This window comes from Bombus flavifrons, chromosome 11 (genome assembly GCF_040668555.2).
Source record: "Bombus flavifrons isolate JBK064 chromosome 11, iyBomFlav1_principal, whole genome shotgun sequence".
In the NCBI taxonomy this organism is placed as follows: Eukaryota; Metazoa; Arthropoda; class Insecta; order Hymenoptera; family Apidae; genus Bombus; species Bombus flavifrons.
In genome coordinates, this window is record NC_138452.1 from 11818246 (window position 1) to 11839413 (window position 21168).

At 36.2% G+C, this 21168-nt stretch overlaps 1 protein-coding gene and 1 long non-coding RNA gene across 8 annotated transcripts in view; both read left to right on the top strand.

Moving 5' to 3' along the window:
• Positions 1–5592: 5592 nt before the first annotated feature.
• On the top strand, positions 5593–16458 carry LOC138185059 (uncharacterized). 4 transcript variants are annotated; one of them, XR_011174516.1, is made up of 4 exons: positions 5593–5645; positions 12293–12529; positions 13549–16332; positions 16404–16458. It is a non-coding gene; the product is annotated as an uncharacterized LOC138185059 (long non-coding RNA). The 4 variants fall into 4 exon arrangements; XR_011174518.1 differs by having other exon boundaries at positions 13549–15944; positions 16098–16447; XR_011174517.1 differs by having other exon boundaries at positions 13549–13771; positions 15600–16447.
• Positions 16459–17494: 1036 nt separating this feature from the next.
• LOC138185055 (neural-cadherin) overlaps positions 17495–21168 on the top strand; it is a 235953-nt gene continuing 232279 nt past the window's right edge. For all 4 annotated transcript variants that reach the window (XM_069123654.1, XM_069123653.1, XM_069123662.1 and 1 more), the window contains exon 1: positions 17495–18252. The gene's annotated coding sequence lies outside the window, so the exon portion shown is untranslated. The remainder of the gene's footprint in view (positions 18253–21168) is intronic.

Sequence of the window (21168 nt, forward strand, 5' to 3'; positions counted from 1 at the left end):
TTTCGTTGCCTTATTATTTATATTACGTCGCGTTGGTGTATAGGTATGAACTGAAATGTCATTCTTTTCAAATAATATTTTCATTACACGTAGTTTCCTTGAAACGTGATACGTTTAGTAGAAATATAATAATTTCCATATAATTCGATACATTTTTCCTATCAATATCTGAATTTTGTCATCTCAGATCGTCGGCAAACCTAAGTATTTTATAAGTATTATATCAAGTTGTTTAGTAATACTTATAAGTATAGATGATAGCTTATTTCTCGATGTTTAATACATAATTTCCAATATAATTTAATATAATTTTAAGTTTTTATAGGTATAGAAAATAATTTAATCGTTGTAGAAATTCTTTATAAAATATCGAATTTATTTGTATAAGTATACTGCTATTTATACTGTATAATAATACATCGACGTAACAAACTTCAAAATTTCGTGAACGATGTTACTTTACAATAAAAATAGTTAAGAAATATTTAATCAATCTCATTTGCGATTAATGACGGTGATCCAAATCAAGCTTTAAATCAGAAAGATACTAGTCATGTTCGTGATGATGTCCTGCTTTAACCTGAATAGTAATTCCAATTTATAAAATTAAAGATTGCCGGTCACGAATTATGTATGACATTAATAAATATCCTATATGTGTCACAATATTTAAACTAACGCTGAGAATGAGACGTGACTATCAAAACGAGTTATAAAAGATAAAAGAATTTTGCAGATTTTCAATAAACGTCAAGTGAAAATGCGTCAACTTTGAACAATGAGAATTTCTAACGCTGTATTCGATAGAGAAATATAAGAAAAATTTTAAATAATAAACGATTTGCCTGGTTTCCAACTTTGGTAGTCATTAATTTTCTAAGAATTAGCATAAAATTTACATGCTCATAAATTCTTTGACGTCCAATGAACTATAAAATTGATTAGAGAAAAGATAACATTTAGCATAAAACTTACCTACTCGTAATTTCTTTGACGTCCAATGAACTATAGAATTGATTATAGAAAGAATAACACTTTTGATTTTACATTTCCTTATACGTATATTTTTAATAAACACCTTGTAAAAGACACGAAACTTCTTTCTGGGCTCGACAATATTTTCTAAATTTTATGGAACAGTTTGAGGCGAATATTAAACGTGTAGATTCGTTTAATAAAGAGACGATAAAATTGTAATAGCCAATTATATTAAAATCACTGTAAGTACAAGTACAGAAATAGTGTACATTGTCGTAATCGTCGCTCGCTCGAAACAATTCAACTCCTCTACTCGCTAATTATTCTACTATTGAACTGTTCTAGAGAGCACATTCGTCTATTTATAACTACAGTTGTTATTATGAAAAGATCAAATGTAATTCTGGTTCGTTTACCTTTGAACCTAGCAAACCAAAACAACGTTGGTATTCCAAGGCACAATAATATGAGTCCCTGGCGATTCAAATCTTCCGTTCAGTCACGTGCCGCTACAAGTTAGAATACAGTTTCTCTACTTAGATAAAATAACTAGATGACGACAAAATGAATACCATACTACTTACGTTTACACGGTTTTATCAGACCAGCAACGACTTCTAATGTACATCAATATCTCATTAACTTGCACATTATGACTTCTAATTTCTACACGCGGAATTTCCGATAAGCTTTGTACACGCGTTTATCTATACAAGCCGATGATCTAATTAATTTCCATTTCGCGCGCGTGTACGTTAAAGTTTACCCCCTGCCAGTGTGTCGCTAAACACGTGAATTCCGGTTAATACCGCGACGAAACGTTTCCGCTGGAAATTCGATTGCGAACCGCGTTAAACAATGATGTCGTGCTCCCCGTCTTTAACATAATAACCGAATACATCAAACTCACTCTGCAGAATTCATCGAATCAGTATTTTACTCGCGAACTGTCTGCCCTCGTATCGCGTTTGCTTCGAAATTTCCACGACATAAAAACGTTTGCAATGAAAGCGCATTCATCCTGATTCGTGAACACGTTGATAATTAAAACAAACGACGAAAGGGACGAGCAATCGGCCAAAGCGATTTGCCACGGAATGAAATTTCCCAAAAGAGTTTTTCCTCAATTTAGACCAATGAGTGTTTATTTATCGCTATTCTACACTGCTCGAATCGAATTCCCCTGAAATTTTTCTCGTTCCATCGCCAGTGTCGGATCGTACAAAAATGCGTTGACAATTGTGAAAATGGCACGAGTTAATTCCTAATTGGTATTGTCAATCTACTGTTAGAATTTTGCATTCATTGGACGGATATTATTCGCTACAGATTTTTTTAAAGAATAGGAAACAGTCGTTTTGACGAATACGAGTAGAACGAATAATATATTAAAATAGATGGAATTACACAGTTTACTTATACTGAATAGTTTAATCGTTATAGACTAACTTTTTCGATTCAGTTTAGTAATAAATTATAAATAAATTATCATACACAAGCGCGCAAATTTATGTAAATATGTAATCACGATTCGTTTTCCTTATCATCCTACCCATTATTCATGTTTTTTAATCGGTGAGATAATAACGATGAATTTTAATTCTCTGTCCACTTTGCATAGCATGTCAAACATGCATTAAAGTCTTTCTTGTTGCACGAGTTTATAGAACACACCTTGAAATTGTCGAACTCCGATTAGGAATTACTAGGCATATCATCCTGCGAAGGGTAATTCGGAAAATATAGGAGTCTCTCTCGTATTACGTGTTTCACGCGAGCAGAGGTGGCTATATTTTCGTTGAAGACTCCATTGTAACGCGGAACGCTAACGAGCACATACAGCCGGCGTATTATGAGACCACCAACATGCATCGTTATTCAAGTTGCGTGATATTGACGATCGCGTTTGGACCATTGTAAATAGTTTGTGTTATCGGACAAATAAGGTATAGGTGTGTTATATTTTCTTATAATCTGTACTCTATATAGACAAGAATACTTTCATTTTACAAAAGCGTTATATTCGCAATAATTGTACATTCATATTTCAAATTAAATTAAATTCTTAAAGTTAGAATACGCAGAGTAAAATTTTAATCTACAGTAATTTTTGGTTCAATTATTCAAATAAAAGAAATGAAAATGAAATAATGCTAGATGGAAAGATTTGATAAACAAACGAGGATAATTAAATAGAGTATTTACTAAGTAAAATAATATTCAAATAATATTTATCAATCAAGTAAATATTTCGGGATATAACTAAGGCAACGTAATTATTCTATATTGTCGCATGATAATTGAGGAGCGTATTTTACTCCTCATGTAGGTAAATTCCATTTTATATTAAATCAACAAGTAGTCGTAAAATGCTATGATATTAAAACTCGAAATGTTAAATGTTGTTGATGCATACATTTTTTTAAAAATGTACCAGTTTCTCAAAAGCTTGTTTATTAAGCTTATTAAGTAACAACTTAAAGCATTTATCCATTTTAGCCGGTGATGTTTGTGCTAGCGTTGTTCGCACCATGAATTAATCAAAATTAATGTCTACGTTCGTCCGGGAAATCAATTTACATGTAATTACCTATCTGAGCTTGCCAATCTTCTTAATTGAAGAGCCCTCTGTGAGCAGGAAACATAGATATTTGGGATAGCTGACGTAGCGTTGATGAAGGAGTATAGAAGGAGGGATATGTTTTCCGGTTTGCTGCATCCCAATCCACATCGTAAGCATAGATACACATTGGATCACAGTCGAGACAGTTGAACGTTGCACAAGTAACTTAGATTATTTTCTAATTTCAAAAACGCGAATTTTGTCCTCTTTCAATTTTAGAAAGTACTCATTTTGATAACGAAGAAAGATATATGTTTAATTATAATATAAGTATTCAAAGCTAGGCTTGAAGTTAAATGTTTGTGTGATGTATCGTTTTGGAACATATTTCGAATATTTGTTATCTCATCTCTCTTTGCATGGGTTTACGAGGTCAAGTAGAGTTAGATCTCGATATTCTCGTTGATAGCCTGAATCCCAGGGTATATTGTATATGATAGAGGGTGGTTAGAATTAGAGACTGTCGAACGAGACTCTTGTGTATTCGCCACCTTGTGGCGAGACTTGACAATTAGCATCGTCTTCCAAATATAATTCTTAATACATTTGAGGCAATCTAAATTTATAATATTTTTTTTTATATATACAGTATGGAATGAATTGGAAGTGCTAATATAAAGATATATGTAGATTGTATAGATTAAACCACTGTACGAGTTTCTTTAGTCACAAAATGATATTAAAATGAAAAGGAAAATCCACAAAAATCTACTTATGTGCTTTTCCTGTGATCATCGAATGCAACAGATACTTAAAAAATTCATAGAACCTTCGTCATCTATCCTAAAAAAGTATCAAGGGATAAATTATGTGATATTTGCTTTATCATCGTATTAAAACATGTTCTATTCGAACTATGTTTGAAAGAACACGACCGAACATATGAGACTTCATGAAACACGTTGAGAAGTCTTTTCATGAAAAGAAATGACAGAAAAAGCAGCAAGGAGAGCATGCATACGAATGTTATCTAAAAACATGCGCGTCGTATCATCGTACTCCCTTCGTGATTACATCAGATGCTTATGGCTATCATTTCGAACATCTGTTGCAAGCAGGTTCGTAAGACAGAGTAGCTCATCTCTATATTATGTATTACGTGCAATGATCTTTTTAGATATACATACGTGTATATGTAATGTACAATTACATATACCATGTAAGAGACTAGTGGAGGTGTAAATTTACAATAAAAACCAAAAAATTACTAAGTTTGATTGTATTATATTGAAAAAATCACTTTTCATGATATCGGCAAATCGTTCTCGCTTGATCATTTAAATGACTTAATGTCATTCAATGTGACTCATTTAAGCTATTCATTTATAACATATAAATCATTAATTTATCGTAATTAAACTATTAATTTATAAAATTTAATTTTATAAGTTTATTAGTTCTTTCGAGAGATCGCAATCTCGTTTGTTCCGGGTACGCCGCGATTCTTATTTTATTCTTTGATCGATCGCGATTTCTCTTTCGCTTCTCCCTATTTTGAAGGGAAATTTAGTTCAAGCATCTCGGAGTTTATAATTTTTCGATATTTTCGAAAGTTTAATGTCTCGAAAATAAAATGTTCAAAACAGTTTAGTACAACGACTCGCTCCTTGTTCCTTTCGCAAGACACGAAATTGTATATACAGTATCAGTAAGTATATTTTCTTTCTCTCGTTTCAAGCTAGACAAATGTGTCTTTGATACTGAATGCTGCCAGTAGGGGCTACGAATTACTGCACGATGTTTATACAGATCGATGTAATCGTTGTGTAGATGTAAATATTACGTGTATGCATGGTTTGTTTGTAATTGGGAAAGATTCGTGTAAGCGCTGCGTAGAAGATTAATGTTTTTGTTGATGTTTACATTTTTTGTGTTGATCGTAAATCTGTAGCAGTGCGTAATAGCTAACTGTGTACCTGCTCGTGCACCGGCTCGCGCGGTCCCCCCTCCCCTACCACATCGAAAGTCGCTCAGCGAAACTAAGTTACAAGGAATCATTCAGTCGTCTCCTTTCGTACCGATAACGTGGTTCGTGTTGTGTCAGGTTTGTAACGTATTCTAACTTATTGGTGGCGTCGGTTCTTCATTACTATTATTACTCGTTATTAATATCGCTTAATTAAGGTCGTTTATTTATTAAATGATATTGTTACCGATAGCTTCTATCGTAGATTTCTATCGTAGACATAGAGCATGGGTAACATTTGATATACAATTTATATTTATTTTAAAATGTATTTGATACATATTTCATAATAAATAATTTCTTAATTATTTGGAATACCAAGATGAAAGTAAAGACTGTTAAATAAATCATTGTTCTATTTCGAATATATGAAATCATTCTCTTATTTCAAACGAATTTTTAACGAATTATTTTATTGTTTCAATGTAATCCGCGATATAGAATTGTTAATAATTTAACGATAGCTTCGTGTAGACAAAGTTTGAAGCATAGAAACGTTAATAGCAATAGCTTTAACTAATTTCGATAGGTATTGCAATATTGCAATATTCACTTATTGAATTCAAATTTTTTTGCTATATTATGTGAATTTGTTACAGTTAACGTCATATACTTGCAATTTTGTAAGCTATATTCTTTTCATAGAGATGGCGCGCAGTTAGGCTTCAATACTTTAATGCAAGTTTTCGTGCGTGTTTATGTTGTATTCATTGAGTATATTTAGTTATGAATTTTTGAATTCTTGCAAATATTTTCGAATATTTATAACACGCGACTATAGTGTATTAGTGGAGTGTATATTTCGTATTCTAATAATTAATATTCACAGTATAATTCTTGCAAATGATTGCATCTCACTTACGGTATTCATAAGCAGTTGTTCGATATCGAGAAATATCCTACAATTTTCAACTAATATTTTTCATACTTATTCCAATTTCTTAATAACAATCTCTTAAGTGTAAAAATAGCAGTATTTTCTAAATAAACGGTCGATGGGCAAAAGAAGCGAAATATCATTTCGATATTTTTCTTCCACCCCCCCCCCTCCCCTTAAACAGTTTTATTTTCGGAGAATATTTGTGACCGCGCGCAATGCGGTTTGTAGAGTCAGTGTTTGCTACGCAATAGTCTTTTTCAATATTTTCAAATCACGATAGTTTTGATTAAATTCAACCAAATAGTCACACGTGAAAATAATAAAATTTTATCAATCAAATTCGCACGCGATATTAGAGTTCTTGTTCGCTGATCATAATTTAAGTGGTCGCGGTAACGTAGTGTTATTTTTTTTTATATATATTTATTTTTTTGAATATTCGTTTTCGGTACTAGAGTCAGTGCCTCCCTCAAGAGGATAAAGAGTTCTCTCCAGGAACTCAAGAATGTAAATAGTTTTATATATTGTATTTTAACTCATTGTATTTACCATATTTTGTTTGAATTATTGTTAATTATAAAATAAAAATGATTGATAATTTAGAAAGCTGTAAATGTCCTTTTTAATTAAAATAAAATCTTAAAGTATTAACATTAAAGTACAATAAAACTGTCTGATACGTATCAAAAATCACTGAATTCTCAATGTTTTGTTCTCAAACTTTTACGTTAGAGTTTCAATTTACATACTTATTAGAGTTTAGTCTTTATTATTGCTAAAGTTCCATGTTTGTTATTATGTATTAACGATATTAATGATATTTTATGTTTTGTTATAGACATATCACAACTTCAACTTCTTTGTCTTCTTTGGGAATCTAACAGAGGCTCAAAAGCCAAGAATGTAAGTAACTTTGCATATCATACTTGAATTATGTCTATTCTGTATTTTTTGCTTTGAATACTATCGATTAAGAAGTACAATTTGATTGAAGATTTCAAAGGTTATGGTCTTCTAAGATTATTCTTCTATTAAAATAAAAAAAAGTCTTAAAGTCTTAATATGGAATTAGAAAACAAATGATTAATATATTTCAGAAATCATTAGATTCTTAATTTCTAGATTTTAAATTTTCGTATTAGAATTTCAGTTTTTACATTTATTGGAGTTTATTAGAATTTCAATCTTTATTATTACTGAAGTTACGAATTTAATAAATTTCCATTTTTCATTATCTCCAACTTTTCAAATAATCAGCAATCACTCATCACGTTTTATTTTGTAACAGATTTTTCACAACCTCCGTTTCCACCATTGGATTTTCAACAGTTCCTGCCTGATGTCAGCCTTCCTGATGATATTCTCTGGGATAGTGCAATATCGATGGTAACGTTCTCTGCGTCTCTGCTTCTCTTCTTCTAATGGTGAGCCGCATGCATTTCTGTACCTCCGGTTACTCAATCATGTCGTAGGATAAAAGGTCCGAATCTACACGGGTGACTGGTTGTATTATATAGAATTTTTTGCGAGCATAGTGACCGCGAGTATTTTTTATACCCGTGAGTAGTAACATTTTTTTTTATACCTTTATTTATTAGTTCAGGATAGATCTTTTTGCACATCGCGCTTGTAATTAGTTTTTTAATAATTAGTTTAAACATATAAATTTGAGAATACATTCGTGGTACTTACAAATATATATAACAGTATCCGGTATAAATATTTGTAAAAGGCAAATACTTAATCCTAAGCAAGGAATTTTACTATAAATAAGAGATATCAAAGCCATCTCATTTTGAACATTTTGTAGTGGAGAAATCGGATGCCCTCCGATTCCGTTGCTATGAACCATGTAATTATTACTCAATGATGATGACGATACATGCAATATACGATACAATAAATAATCTTCAATTTAATTTTCTCTTTTACGACGATATTAAGTCACATTCCTTTATTTGACTTTAGATATTATAAACTTCAGTAGAATTTAAAATATGAATTAAAATCCATTTTTCTCCGTACAAGAATGTGTGAAATTTTATGTGCAAGAAGAAACTTCGCGGCAGGCAGACTTTTGAATCAAAGCAATAATTTTAAACACTGTTTTTGCATTTTCGAAAATGTGCTTTGACGAAGAGATTGCCTGAGATTATTTTTATTTTGGTAATACATTTAGAGTCAATTATTCCATTTCATCGAGTCTTAATCTTTATCCAATTAATGATCATTTTTTGATAATATTAAAATTTCAATAATTTATTAAATTAATAAAGTAGAGTTATTATAATCTGAAACGAAGTAATGAAATATAATATCAAAGAACATTAGTCTGTTAAATACAAATTAAACAAACTAATCATCTTTTTAGATCAGGATTTTCAGATTTAACCCTTTCCATGCCCATTGTCAGGATCTCATTCACGTGCCCAGGTGTTACTTGAATGGGAAAAAGACATTCGGCTCGATGACTATAATTAATGCAAAAATTTCTCAGCGACTGACGATGTGTTAGTGTATCGTGCACGACGTACTTTTCACATTGTGTGTGTGTGTGTGTGTGTGGTTAGGCCGTAGAATTGCGTCGTTTTTCTTATTCGCTACAACTTAAGATATTAATTCAACTTACGTATCAATGCAATCGCAATTCGTTGTAATATCATCTACATGATTAAGCGTAATTACCCAGTTAATATTGCTGTAAATTACAGTTATAATTCCAATTTACTTACATTTATTTTAACGATATAATTTCTTTAGACGTGTTTTATCACGTTTTGCGCAATGGTCACTAGCCTTCGTCAGTCGATTTCAGGAAAATGGTACGTAAATTAGAGTGTGCATGTTGTATGTCAAGCTCGGGTGTCGGAGGCGTCCCGGGACGTTCTCTCTAGTGTAGGCTCTTGCGCCCGGGTGTTATGTGTGAGAACCGTGGAGCGAGTGTGTTGGTATGCTTGTTTTGCTATTTTTTAAATATAGGGTTAGGTAGGATAGGTAGTATACTTTCTGGTGTGTCTGTTAATTATAAGTAGGTAGGGCCGGGCAGGTTGGCACAGTCTTTGGTCGGGTAGGCGCGTTTTCGAGTGACCAACCTGTTTCTGGAAATCTAATTTGAAAAATCGACGGTGAAACTGGTACGAGTGAATGCTCTCGTCTCTGGTTTTGCCTATCGATTTTTCGAATTTCGCGGTCGCGGACGCGGACGCGAGTAGGCTCGAAACGAACGTTTGTCTCTCGAGCACGCACATACGAATGGGCAACGATCACTGCTATGATCGTTGGACAGTCCATGTGCACTTGAATCAGCTTCTGCGGTTTATATCTTTATTTTACCTTTACAAGTTTTTTCTTTGTTAAAGACTCGAGATTAGATTTAAGTTTCAGCGGGCATCGCGCCCGAAGAAAGAAGAGACTGTATGCCGAAGAGGCCCGGCAAACTGCCATAGAAGAGGGCAACTACTAATGACTCCTCATGCTCTGGATGATCCAGAGCATGGGAAGTCATTCTTGTTACTACTTTGTCACTATGCTCGCTTTTAATATTTGCAGTAGTAGTAGTAGTAGTAGTAGTAGTAGTAGTAGTAGTAGTAGTAGTAGTAATAGTAGTAGTAGTAGTAGTAGTAGTAATAGTAGTAGTAGTAGTTGTTCTTTATAGCCGATGTATATATTGGTCCATCATCGCACATTGGACATGTCGCGGTTTTTCTTATTAGTGTCGTGAGAGATTAATTACGGGTTGAATTAGAGTTGCGAAATAATATCGCGGCTTTTAGTAGTGTCGCGAGAAGATGATTACAAACGAAGGGGACTCATACTCCATACAATATCCCTTCCCTTTCCCTTTATTACATTTAGGATATTACGTAGATAGAGTAACCAGATATTTAGATTTTTATATAGGTGTGATTTATGGTTAGGTAGACTATTTTGAGGTTGTAATCTAAGTAAGTAGGTAAGGTGTAGGTAGTAAATAGGTTGATATAGTAGTATGAAGTATGGCATCGTAGTAAAAGCATGGCATAGTAGTAAAAGTATGGCATGGTAGTAAAAGCATGGCATCGCAGTAAAAGCATGGCATTATAGAATGTATATATTCTGTAGTAATTAATTCTACAATATATGGCACATATTTCAGTTTATTCTCTGGTCCTTTTTATTCTTTTATTCAAGTCTTGATCGTAATTAATTATTATAATTCTTAATCATAACCAATTAGTTTTCGCTTTCACGACAATAAAAGTCGAAAATTTAGATTTCAGATTTTCATGAATTCTAGTCAGGTTTCTAGTTTTCGTATCGGTTCTTCTTCTTAAGACTCCTTTTTCTGTTCATTTACACCAAAAGAAGTATTTATTTGACGATGAATACATTTTAGATTTTTTTGCGTAAAAGGAGGGTGGATGGGTCGCGGATAGGGAGGGTCTCCACTCGCAGCATCTCCTCGCGGTGAGATCCCCGCAATTAATATTATTTGATATATAATTACTAATTGTATCACTATACAGCAAAGGAATTAACTGTATGACTGGTATAATTATTAATTATATGGCAAGTAATATTGAGCTTATTGGCTGCAATCCTGATGAGGTGTTCGTATCAATCCATCTATGTATATCTTTTATGAACATTGATAATAGGCTTTTTTATTTATCAATTAAATTGATTATTTAATTGAATTATTGAATTGATTTTGAATTTTATTTATGAATGGAAGCAAAGGATTAGCGCAAACATTAATCCTCCCACTCGGAAATTTTATAGAGCGGTTTCCGATACGCTCTTATGGATTTACATAAGTAAGCAGGTTTAATGTTAATCTACCATTTCTTTTGCAAAACGTCACATCGTTTACGTTTTTGAATATTACGGTCTTCTTCTCTACGACTTGTACGAGGTATAAGCTGCCGCCCATGTGTCGTTCGGTTTAAGGATCACTGTGCGCCCCGTTGGTTAGGTCGACCTCCTTTCGTTCGTGTAAGAAGGTTTGCTAGCGTGCAAGATATTGTGACCGATTTTTAATTATTAATAACTATAACTAAAAAAACGCACTCTTTTTATTCTTGATTTTCGTCTCATTTCGGCTTCAAGAATCACCACTTACATTTCTTTACACCTGTAGCCGAACCCCCTGTATACTGTTTAGGTTGTCACAACGTAGAAATGATGTTCGAATGAATGGAAATGAGGCAAGAAAGTAGGACTGAATAAATATGAAATTTTCGTAAAATTACGAAATAATCGCACGAAAAGCAACGAGTGAGATGTTATTATAATTATGAACTCTTTGATTTATTACTAATTGATAATTGCGCTTGCGTGCTCAAGCACTAAATTCTTTATTATACCTGCGATAACGTGTGTAACATGAGGAAGTTATTGACACAAATCTGCATAATTTCTTAATACATATTTAATAAGTTTTCTTACTACGTATAATACCATGTATTTGGGGCTACCAAGTTTACTAAAAACACGAAAATTGTCAAAAATGGTGAGTAATCCTAAATCGATGGTCAGGAGGCAGTAACTAACTTTGCGCTACGCTTCGTGATTCTTATCGCTAGATTGCCGAATGATATTGATCTCCAATTCCAAAAAGTACAAAGATCTTTATCGAGCAAAAACACTAATTCATTGTCCAAATAAATTTTAGAAACTGTAACTCTACAGTACTCTTCCATACTATTTATGACATACTATGAATCGTTACAAGATTCATCGCATCCTCCATTTTCGTGCGTTGTACATCACTCGATCGAGTACACGATGCCGCGGCATCTTTCACGAGGTGATTTCTCTCTTGCATATCTGTTATCGACTTTGACAAAGAACAATTTACTTGCAGACTATGAAACGGACTATGGAAACCGTCGGCGCTCGCGCAAGCGTTAGTTATTAATTGATCGACGAGCAAGGAAGAGATTTAACAGCGAGTCGATAGTACATACGAATCGAATGTGAATCGAAATGGAATCCAGCAAGGCTGTGTAAATGAATTCTCAAAATCGTTCAGAGTGCTATACGGAATCTCACATAATTGCGGCGCCAGGATAAACCATTTGAGATGAAAACCGATAATTCGGTACGTAATGTGAAACTACTTGGACACGAACACAACCTGTGATTAATAATTTGAAGGCGTCATAGACCGAACGAATGTGACCTCTCTTGCAATTGCATTTGTGACTCTGGCTATGGCTTCTTCATGATTCATGGAGTTTCTTCATTGAATATCGTCGATTATGTCGAATTCTTCGCCGATATCGAAATGCACATTCAAACAGGCTTGATCGATTGTTCCAGTTAATACACATTGTTTCAATCAAATTCGATTTAGTTTGCTTCGTGTGTTTGTTTCGTCGTTGACTTTTGAAGCGAATGACGTTCATCATACTCTGTGAACGAGGTAGATCAACGGGGTCTTGGTTTGGCACGAAGTGCGTGTAAATAATTTGGTGTATTTGTGATATACGATAGTATTCAGTTGGCTTATTTGATATTTGGAGAAGAAATTTTTGAAATTACTGTATGTATAGGAATGCAATGAATTTTTAGAAAAACAGTCAAGAGTAAAAATTGTCAGTACTAACATCTCTCGAAAATAGGTGAATTGCTATTAAAATTCCGAATTGACAAGATGATCAATAAGATATTCAACGATGATAATATTACGCAAGTGGTTGTAACATTTTTATTGAAAAGTAGATATATTTCAGATGTTTTAAGAAACAAATTATTGACAAAATATTTATGATGTAAGATTTTCATAAATATTTACTGTCCTATTATTTACCCAGATCGCCAGATTTAACGCTGCAATTTCAATACACACGACCTAAATTGTGATGAGGTATTTCGAATTCTGTTAATTTTTATTTCCATTAATATGAAACAATCGATTTCAAGAATTTATTTTGAAATACATATGGAGTTTTTTTTATTTTTACTACAAATTGCGAGCTTTTAAATCACATTTCATTATTTTAGTGAACAGCAAAAAGGTTTAATCCTATAATAAAAAAATGAACGAGATAACATAGTAATTGCTATTGTATGTAGCAATAAAAATAATCAGACAACGTAAAACACTCTCTTTTGCAGAAAGTTACCATTAAAATCAATTGCAAGATGAACAGAAACAAAGACCTCGCCAATAATTACTATGTTACGAATTAAATTTGGTGGGAATGAACGAATTAATTAATATTTGAAGGTATCATGGCTCCATGAATTTGATAACTTTCTCAAATATGAAATCAATTTTTCGCAACCTTGCTATGACAAGACACTTTTAATAAAACTGTCTTGTAGATACTCTTTGTAGGTAAAATTTTAAATGCATTTTTTAATGATATCTGAAATACACGTTATTATCGATCACTGTCGTGGAGGCGTGCTGTTTCTGATTTGAAAATGTATTAGGTTCTCGGAGATTCCGTGTAGATTTCCACAACCATGGCAAACGTCTGACGCGAACATATACCGAACGACAATAACATACAGCTTGCTATTCGAATCAAAATTGCGGAACTCTCATACGCCACTTACACGCGCGCAACCTATTCGTAAATGTGCTTTGTAAATTCGACTCGCGAGAGCGTCGACGTTCCTGTCAAATTGATTTTCATTGTTCCGAGAAATCCGCATGACTTTCGTGCACCGTGCAAACATTTGCGCCTCCGAGGAATCCATAGTCTTCATATGCTTCTTAACTGATCGAAGGTAACCAGAAATATGGAACTTTACGAAGAAATAATTTTTTAGTAACTCAACGATAGGATATTTTATATCGAATCTGTAGCGTATTTCAAAATTAAAAAATCAATAAAAGAATATAAGCATTCAAAGGTTGTTTGACGTCAAATTTATATTCATACTTTAATTTAAATTGAAACTTAATATTTTACACCTATCGTTAAATTCTGTTGATTTCATTAGCCCGATTCGATTTACACTTTACCGCATCGTTGCTTTCGCAGGAATATTATTACTAATGAAACATACGAATATATTTTACCATATGAAATGAGTCGAACGCTAAATCGGGACCGTTTTATTAAAATCGAATGTCGAGTAAGCATATTGTAACGAAGCAGAAATTTATACTTCCATTTAGCGTTTTTAATATCTATCGATGCGTTGTCTGTACATTTTGCTGTGTACAGCCTACCATTCAAATACTTTCAAATTTCACGATTTCGCCAGTTTCTATGAATGTTTTACCCTTCGATCGGTTTTGCAAAAGCCATTGCGGTCGTCGCCTATTATTCCCCAGCTAGTTCATTTGTTGCGCGAAACAACTTCGTTCTCAGCCGACAAATATTCGAAAGTTGATATCGATGCGGTACTGATAAAGCTGCTATCGCAAAAATTCGTCGACCGAATCCAATTTAGATCGCAGTCAAATCGTTTTGCAAGGAATCTTCCATGTATACCTCGTGTAAAATATTGCTTGTCGAACTTGTATCGGAATTGCTAAAACGATTACGCCTATCTCGCATATCACGTTTGTTTCCAACGGTTAAGTATTTTTTTGTTTTTTTTTTCAACGTCAGAATAAAGAAACATTCGTTCAGAATATAGATAAGAGGTTTCAAATTAATTTTGTCTGTGCTTGACGTGAACTTTAGTAAAATTGATTTTACGTGAGTTTATCTAGATTTGTATGTTTTATGCGATGCTTTCGGTTGCAATTCAGAGATATATGAATGTATCCTTCTATGATTCATTGTAAGCTTGGAATGTATTTTCTAATGAAATAGTCAATTACTATACATGTATACGATTACCAAAATACCTTATCGTAAACAGGAGTTTTGACATTTGTATCGTAAAAAAATATTAATCGGTCGATTAAAGTCAGAAATTGGGGATGTATGGATACTCTTGTAACTCACTGTACCATGGACGTATATATTTCTTTCTTTCGAAGACCTTCTCATTTGAAATTATTTCATGTAATCAATTAAACTTAAATTTCAACCGTCGTCGTATCAACATTTATTTTCTAACGAAGGAAATGTGACAGACTCAGCCGAAATACTTTTTCTCTCCAAATTTCGACGTTCGATCCTCGTAGACTTCCTCTTTTTACTCTGGTAATAACCAGTGTTTCTCATGCGCGCACGTTGGAACGCTCTTGATCTTCAAAGCTAGGGACAACCCTTTTACACGCAGACGAAGTAAGCCGGCATCGTGAAGTGGATGAGGTTGCAATATTCAGATGCCGTTAGGGTGGATTTTCTCATCCAAGGCGAATGCCTCGACTTAAAGCAGCCAAGATCAACGTGGAATACTTGGCCACGCTGCAATGACATCAAGGAATAACTGGCTTTGCGATTGTCATCCTTAAGTATCCAACCACCAGGGGGCATAATTAAGAGAACACTTTGCCGAAGTTCTTGGTTGCATTGGTTTAAGCTCAAATAAAATTCGGCTTTGGTGGACGATACGGGCTGTTTGTTTTTCTTCCTTCTTTTTCATACAGGCACAGATCTGTAAGTACCTTAATTACACGCAAGACACACTTTTTACCAGTAAAAAGGCTGCAAGTAGGACTCTATCACCGTGGAAATGTAATAAAGATGGGAAATAGAGTGAAAGGAGAAAAGTAGAAAGCCGAATAAAGTGTGTTTCGATATATCGATCAGGTGTTCCAGTGTTGAAGTATATTACAGACATGTGAGTGCAATAAACTTAGTATTTTTGCCATTTAGAAGCAAAGGATGTCCACTACGTCCACCATGAAAAGGAGGAATAAAAATGAAAACATATTTAAAACAAAGGAAATTATTTCGACTGAAGATGAAACATTAAATAAAGGAAGATATGAAGGTGTAAAAATATTACAGGAAATTGTAACATGAAGGTGAGACTTTTAGGAAGGTGAATTTCAGACATACATAATTTTGTATAATTTTATCGTTTCATTTTTCATAATGCTGTACAATTTCCAGTTTCTTCTACAATTTCATCTCGTGCATGTTTTACTTTTTGGAAAAATCGTCGGACAAAAATTTGAGGAATACATATTAAAGATATATTAAAGATTTCATCTAAAAATCATTTTTCAGGCTGAATATAAACATAAAGAATATTTTGCTGCTTCTTGGAAGAAGAAAGAATATTTAAAATTTCCATAAGATTCGTAGTGCCATCGTAATAGAAACATTCGATATTTTCGTAATATGCATAGTATGTATAACCGCGATAACGGTTCCCTCGGCGATCGGTGTCTCTAAATTCGACCAGACACGTAAAGACAAAATTTATCCTCCTATAAAGTCAAATACGAATTCGTTAAACGACGAGAGTCGTAGATTGGTAGATAGAGTAGCGTGGAAGATCGCGGCGCGCCATCATCAATCTCCATCCCCTCGGCGACCTTATCACGCCGGACCAATATTTCACGAGTTACAAGCGTAAATCTTTCCCGATCGAACGATCATTGAGAAAAGAGGAGCCGACTCGACGGAACGGATACTTTGATCTAAGGCGATATTTCGACGAACTGATCGCTAGCGTGCACACGAGTAAATATTTCCATAATTGGTCGCAGCCCATCGGTCAGGACAGGCCAGGGTCAAGCGACGATGCTTTCTTCCCCGAATCACGGACAGGGTTCGTGACGCAGCAGCATCGCCTAATCTCCATCTCCAATCGCATACGTTGGGTCCAGTGACGCGGTCGGTTCAACGTTGGTAACGACACACGCGAAGTGCATGACCGAAGCGTACAGACACGGTACGGCACAGTACGGTACGGCATGGGTGGTGATGGTGCGCTCGCGCACCCTGCAAGGTTGAGGGGTGACGGCGACGCGACGCGACGCGATGGTCGCGGCGTCTGAGCGGAAGGGAGGGAAAGCACAGGTGGGGGGTGGTCACTGGAACGAAAGAGACGAAAGACGAGCGAGAGACGAAGGATAGTGGTGGGGAAGTCGAACGTCGGTGGAGTATGTGTGGTAGGGGAAAAGCGAGAGAGAGAGTAGGGAGTTCGCACGCCGACCGGAACGGCCCCACCGAGTTTTATCCAACGATCCGGGAGGCTCGTCGAGGTAGTGGTCCGCGCCCCACAGCCGCGACAGCTCGAAACGCGTGTCGTTGTGCTGCGTCCGTTTCTCTGTCTCTTGGTAACGTATCTCCTCTCTGAAAGGGAAGCATTGACAGGAAAGTCGTTCGTCGAGGCTCGAAATTCGTGTGCTGCTCGGTGTCGTCGCTACACCGGGACCGATATTCGTGTTTTATTCAAAAGCCGAACAACATCGGGGGTCGGGGTGGTGAATTCTCTTTGCTTTCCGGCGGAGAGAAGAGCGCGCGATTCGGATCGCGAACAGAGAACGAGACGTTCGTTCTGTATCCGCGAGGTGGTGGGCAATGATAACAGGAGGCAACGTTCGGGAGGGGGAGACCTCTGCTGACAGTGTCATCGTCGCAGGATTCTGAGTTACTGGAAAAAAGATTTCGAGGAATTATCGTCGATTAACGTCGTATACCGGTGCGTGCGGTGAGCTCGTGCCAGGAGCTAAAAACACAGAGTTTCGTCGAACCTGAAAAATTCGAGGTAGACAGTGAATCGGATCGTGTTAGTAATATACGTGTTTCGTGGTACGTTTTTCGCTCGATTCGAGAATTTATACGGCGGGGACTTGCAGGAGGCTGTTCGGTGATACCCAGCAACGTTTGCAGGTGCCAGGACATTCGGGGGTGGTGCCGGTTACGCGCTTCTGTTCCCGACTCGTACGCGACACGATCACGAGCGTTCTGGGGGAAGAGACGCCTTCGACATTCGCACCTGGACATTCGCGTACGTATTTTACAACACACCTGGCTCTCGTACTACCTAGTGCGGCGGTGCCGTGCTATGGCCTCTCTCCTTAGGTTCTCTCCTACACCCCCAAACAGGTTATTGATTTTGCCGAAGTAAGGAGGTACGGATGTAGCCCGTACGCCCTGCGGCCTGCGACCTGCTCATTTTTCCACCCCTTCTCTCTCTCTTTCTCTCTCTCTCTCTCCCCCCTCTCTTTTTCTCTCACTCCCTCTCTCTTCTTGCTTTTCGATCTCTTTTTCTCGCGTGCTTGTCCTTGGTGCTTGCCACCCTCTAACGGCAGGTGAACTCTTACTGCGATCTTTTGACACACTTTGACGAATGCCATCGCGTTATTAAATATGTCTGGCATCTCGAATAGAAGTTTCCTATGAAATTTTTTTACGAGAAAGAGAGATATACTGCTTTTTAAAGCTTGCTTTCTTTCGAGTCATTTTCTAGTTGTACATTCGCGAGTGGACAAAATTACAAATTAAGGATTCTTTCTTATAATATTACATGATCGTGAAAAACGATCACGGTCGAAAAAACGAGACGAGAGTTCGATCGAGAAACGTGATGTTTACTAGACTGACAACGTACTTTGGTTCCGGAAACAGCCGGTGTCGATTCCCTGAAGCCAGGCTAAAGCGGTTGTGTCGTATAGTGCACCGTGTCACTGAACTGTTGGAGCAGACTGTTGCAGTGCTAGCGTGACTATACACGAGACAACACGGCTACGAAGAGATGCCGACTGACAGCGCGGATCGATCGCCGGCGAACTTTTCACTACGAGACTTTGCGGTTCTTTCGTAAAACCAGCGCCTCGTAGTAAATCAATAGAAGCCACGTGAAGTCAGGACCGGAGATCAAGCTGTCGCCCTTACACACACATACACACATGTACATACATTTTTCTCTTATGTACACGCACAGTTTTCTCTGTTTCTCTTTTTCTAACTATCTCCTATAACTATCTCGTTTTCATCCCGTCCATCCCCTTCTTGCTGTTCCATCGAACGATTCGCGCGTTTCCTGAGTTTCGTCGAAGCAGCCGAATCGATATGAAGAGAACGCGGTTCGCGTATACTATATTCGTCTTGCCGAGCGGGAAGACGGAATTAAATAATTAGCGGTGATCGTTCTGATAACTTCGCTCGTTAAATCACGCTGCGTACAAAGCTACTCAGTATGCGTGGGTCGTCGTGGAAACGTCAGCCATCTGTTCCACACGCGGACGAGCTCGTCAATTATGTAAGATTTCCCGAATTTCAGCTTATCGATCGACCGTAACCGGGACGTATCTACTTAATTTTTCAGCGATTCGCGTCGTTCGAAATCGTATTTCAATCCGGTTCGTTGAACGCTTCCAGTATCGAATTCTCGCTTCTATTTCGGGGTGACATCCACCCCACTCGAATGAAAATTTTGTTCATCTTTGGCGAGTGCCAGCACCGCGATTCCATCATGTCGATGAACTTTTTCGTCGTGCACGATTTTTCGATGTCGCGTGAAACGCTCGCACAGTCGAATCACGTTCACGGTGTAAATTTCCGAAACGAAAAATACGTGGATTATTGGCATAATATATTACCAGAGGCCAATATTAGCGGTGCAGAGAATGAGAAGAATTTAGGAAAACGTTCGATCGGCTCTGGACAAATTTCTCGGACGAGCTGAGCATCTTTGATCGAAATAGGGCCAACTCGTAGGCGTGTCCAACCTGGTCTGTTGAACCGAGAAATATAACTGTTTCCAGGTTCTATCGTGTTACATTTTTCTCACACGACCGACGTGCTATTAGGGAAAATTATATCGCGTTCATCTTAACTAATGAAAAGAGGAGAAACGGAAAGCGCGAGAGATCGTTAGGATTAGATGGAATCTTACGAGCGGTCATGAATTATTGAGTCGTCACATGTCTGCGATCTCTATCGTCGCTGCGTTATGAATTGCTACCGTTCGTATAATAATAGCGTTTATACTTTGAAACGAATATTGATCCAATAGCGCGAGAAATTTGTTGATTTGCTAAAAATTGGAAAGCTCTTAACAGATTGCGTTATCGAAGGATACATTTGGCTAATGATACTTAAACTGCGGTTTAAACGTTTACAAAAAGTCGACAGGTAGCAAAACAAAATAAAATACAAATTAAAATACTTGTTACGGTATTTCGCGAGCGAGAGGCAAATTCCCATTCAGATTTCATTTCTTCAACTATATTCGTAACAATATGAATTTTCATAAGCATCTGCGGTTTTAATGGCTATTGTCATTTGAATATGTAGAAATCCAGATGATTTCTATTAAGTTGTAGATGGTTCAATAATTTGTAGATCGACATCCACGTTCCTAATCGAGAGAAGCGATCGATGATATTTCCTTCTGATAAAAAATTATTATCAAACGATATCTCTAATTAACTAGTATTAAAATTTATCGACAGTGTTAATGAGTTCTTGAAGTTGGAAGTCGTAAAAGTAACGCTTGAATAAAATAAAACAACAGCTCACGCTTTCACGGTAGCAGATGGCAAAATACGGCCAATGACCAAGCCGTGCAACGTGCGGCAATCCATGGAAGCCCGCCAGTCCCGAAATACGTCGGAAGTAACGGCCATGGAAGGACGTTTTCTGAACGGTTCGTAACTCGTGGTTCCGGCTTCTGTGCGCTAAAATTCTAACAAGTAGACAAAAAAAATGCTACGACAAAAAATCCGACTACATTCCAATTTTCGTGCGATGTTAAACTCTTCGGAGTAAAGTAAAAATCACTAATCGTAATCTTTAATTCAAGCTCCGAATTCGTCGTTTGGAAATTGCAATAAACCGGAAAAGATGTATCAAATCTCGCAGTTTCATTTTATCGCAAAGCTAAAAGACAACAAGCGTTGTAATTTACAATTAGCGCAAA